Source organism: Triticum dicoccoides, chromosome 7B (genome assembly GCF_002162155.2).
Source record: "Triticum dicoccoides isolate Atlit2015 ecotype Zavitan chromosome 7B, WEW_v2.0, whole genome shotgun sequence".
NCBI classification, from domain to species: Eukaryota; Viridiplantae; Streptophyta; class Magnoliopsida; order Poales; family Poaceae; genus Triticum; species Triticum dicoccoides.
Genome location: NC_041393.1, coordinates 117,880,071 through 117,884,449, shown reverse-complemented (window position 1 = coordinate 117,884,449; position 4,379 = coordinate 117,880,071).

Here is a 4,379-nt window from a genome sequence, read left to right as displayed (position 1 = left end):
GGGAGGGATTCATGCATACACATGCACTCAAAGTATAATATGTTATCTCTCACATCATGACATGCATGTACCGTACCGTAGAAGACGATCCAAAATTTAACCCCATCCTAATTATAAGTCAAAATAACCTCTATCGATGCCGGTCAAAGTGATTGACCAAGCAGCGAGGGCACACAGATGGACGAAGCATCTCGCCGGTTACCCCGTGAGTGAGTGCTAGAGGACAACCGCCATCGCTTACATGTGGGCCAAACACATGTATGGAGATGGGTGGTTGTGATGTTTGAATACCTAATATATATGCAGAACTTTGATGTGGCACCTGCCTAGGAAACCTTTAAGTCCCCCACACGAAGCGAGGTTCATGGCATGCAGTATATGCTAGCCCCTCTCCCCTCTTCGACGCGTAATATATACTCCTATGTACTGTAACACAACCCAGAAATAATCCTCCTTGTTGGTCAAATTACCTTTCTCGTTGTGTCATATATTAGATGGATGACTACCTCGAGCCCCCATGGAGGGAAGTGTCGTTGGCGAGTGAGTGACAACCATCATCTACATGTGGCCCAAGGTGTTGGTGATGTTTTTAATACCCAATATGCACAACTTCTTTAGGGCACCTGCCTCAGAAACCGAAAAGTCCCCACACAGAGCAAGATCGTTTATGATGTGTGTTTAGTATGTGTTGACCCCTCCTCCCCTCTTCGATGCGTATTATATACTCCTACAACAACACAACCAAAAAAACCCTCCTTGCTGGTCAAATTAACCTCTCTCGTTGGGTCAAAGTGATGGAGGACAACCTCACGGGCCCACGGATGAAAGCATCGCACGCGGGTGACTGCCTTGTATGATGCATAGTATTTGTTGCCCCCGGCCACCATCTTTGACGCATACTATATATACTCTTCCCGTACGTAACAAAAACCAAAAAATTATCATTCTTGTTGGTCAAATTAACCTCTCTCACCTCAGGTCATAGTGCTGGACGACAACCTCGCGGGCCCACAAATAGAGTCACACGCGAGTGAGTGTCCTGGGACCACCGTGTGCATGCGCCCCAAAGATGCAGCATGTCAAACTTTTTCTGCAGCGAACATGCGACCAAAGGAGTTTAGTGTTAAAAAGTGAAAAAAATAGACAACATTTGTCCGTTCTTATACATTGATTGATTTACCGGGGATTTAATCTGCAAAAATCAAATTTGATGTACATGAGACCCGTGATAGTGCACCAAAATGGATTGGAAAATCATACATGTACGTGTCCCTGGTGCATGTTTAGTCCCCATGCAAGAAATTTCTAACATCGAGAATCTTGATTTTAAAATCCAGTAAATCCAAAACTAAATTGAAATTCATGAAACTTATCGTGGTGTCGTATGGACACCAATAGACTGTGATATTATATATTTTTTTTCAAATTTGGGACAAGTTTTGATATAGTCTTCTTACAGACAGGAAATTATCAATAATTATCAACCAATATCGCAAACAGACTCTTTATTCAAACTGTGTGTGTTAGACCAACAATGTATGTGTCGTGCTTCAGTTAAGCAATAAAGCGACATAATTAATCATCAAAAAGGAAAAAACAATATAATATGTGCCGCCATGCGTCCCGTGTGCCGTACGAGCATGCATGAGTTGACGAGACGCATGCTGCAAGTCTGCCGCACGGGTAGACCAGAAGGCCGAGGCATGCGCGTGTTCGCTACGTAATGTTACCGGGGGCATGCTAGTAGCTGTGTGAAATGATGGTAGGCTGATATGTCTCCAATATATCTATAATTTTTTATTGTTACATGCTATTATATTATCTGTTTTGGATGTTTAATGGGCTTTAATAAGCTATTTTATACTATTTTTGGGACTAACCTATTAACCGAGGGCCCAGTGCCAGTTTCTGTTTTTTTTCCTATTTTAGAGTTTTGCAAAAAAGGAATACCAAACGGAGTCCAAACGGAATGAAACCTTCGCGATGATGTTTCTTGGATCAAAAGCAAACCAGAAGACTTGGAGATGAAGTCGAAGAGGCAACGAGGCGGCCACGAGGCAGGAGGGTGCGCCCAGGGGGGTAGGCACCCCCACCCTTGTGGGCCCGTTGTAGCTCCCTGACCTAGTTCCTTCGCCTATATATACTCTTATACCCTAAAACATCAGGGGAGCCATGAAACCACTTTTCCACCGCCGCAACCTTCTGTACCCGTGAGATCCCATCTTGGGGCCTTTTCCGGCGTCTGCCGGAGGGGGATTCGATCAAGGAGGGCTTCTACATCAACACCATTACCTCTCCGATGAAGCGTGAGTAGTTTACCACAGACCTTCGGGTCCATAGTTACTAGCTAGATGGCTTCTTCTCTCTCTTTGATTCTCCATACCAAGTTCTCCTCGATGTTCTTGGAGATCTATTCGATGTAATACTCTTTTGTGGTGTGTTTGCCGAGATCCGATGAATTGTGGATTTATGATCAAGATTATCTATGAATATTATTTGGCTCTTCTCTGAATTCTTATATGCATGATTTGATATCTTTGCAAGTCTCTTCGAATTATCGGTTTAGTTTGGCCTACTAGATTGATCTTTCTTGCAATAGGAGAAGTGCTTAGCTTTGGGTTCAATCTTGCGGTGTCCTTACCCAGTGATAGTAGGGGCAGTAAGGCACATATTATATTGTTGCCATCGAGGATAACAAGATGGGGTTTTCATCATATTTCTTGAGTTAATTCCTCTACATCATGTCATCTTGCTTAATGCGTTACTCCATTCTTTATGAACTTAATACTCTAGATGCATGCTGGATAGCGGTCGACGTGTGGAGTAATAGTAGTAGATGCAGGCAAGAGTCGGTCTACTTGACACGGACGTGATGCCTATGTTCATGATCATTGCCTTAGATGTAATCATAATTATGCGCTTTTCTATCAACTGCTCGGCACTAATTTGTTCACTCATCGTAATATGTGCTATCTCAAGAGAAGCCAGTAGTGAAACCTATGGCCCCCGGGTCTCTTTTCCATATTATTGAATCTCATTTACATCTTGCTAGTTTCCGATCTACTATAGTCATTACTTTCCAATCTATAAACCAAAAATACCAAAAATATTTACTTTACTATCTCTATCAGATCTCACTTTTGCGAGTGACCATGAAGGGATTGACAACCCCTTTATCGCGTTGGTTGCAAGTTCTTGATTGTTTGTGTAGGTATTCGGTGACTTGTGCGTCGTCTCCTACTGGATTGATACCTTGGTTCTCAAAACTGAGGAAAATACTTACTCTACTTTGCTGCATCACCCTTTCCTCTTCAAGGGAAAACCAACGCAAGCTCAAGAGGTAGCAAGAAGGATTTCTGGCGCCGTTGTTGTGGAGATCTACGCCAAGTCAAGCCATACCAAGTACCCATCATAAACTCTTCTCCCTTGCATTACATTATTCGCCATTCGCCTCTCGTTTTCCTCTCCCCTACTTCTAAAACGATTTTCGAAAATCTTTGCCTTTTCTTCGCCCCTCTTCCGTTCGTCTCTTGCTTCCTGTGTGCTCGTGTGTCAGATCGTTAGATTCGCCTTCATGGCTAGTCCTCCTATCATTGTCAGTACTCCCGATAATGAACTCCTCAATTTTAAACAAAGGGAGGGAGAAAATCTAAAAGATGCTTGGTATAGAATTTGCAATGCTCGAAATAGATCCACTAGAAAGCAGTCTACTTCCGTTCTTCTCCGCAATTTTTATGTAGGCCTTACTCCTTGGAATAGATATGTTCTTGACACCATCACTGGAGGGAATTTCTTGGGAAGCCATACTTTTGATTCTTATAATGCCATGATAGATTTGTTAGGCCCACCACCTCTTTTGGTCGATGGAACTATTTTAACCTTGGAACATGTGATGCAAATACTTGATATTATTGAGAATAAAATTGCTACTATAGAGTTAATCAAAAATTTGGATAAAAATATTCATAATAAAATTACTCAATATGGATCTAAAGTAGGAGTTACGCTGAAAAATCTTAGAGAAAAGGAACCCATAGTTAATGAAAAGATAGATCAAGATTCTACTAGAATTGATAAACTAGAAGATATTATTACCAACTTGGGTTCCGCTTTTTCTCCTGTTAAAAACACCCCGAATCCTCCTCCTGCCAAAGTTGCCAAGTTTATTTATGTTCCTAAGAATAAGGGTGAATCTTCTAGTAAGAAAAATGAAGATCTCAAATCAATAAGTGTTCACCCAATTTTTTCGATATTATTAAGGAACCTTTTGCCACAAACGAATTTCACGATTTCTTGCCTAGGAGTTTGATCATTGACAAAACCAAAGAACTTCCTATGGGCTATACATGTTCAATTGAAGAATTACATACCAAAGACGG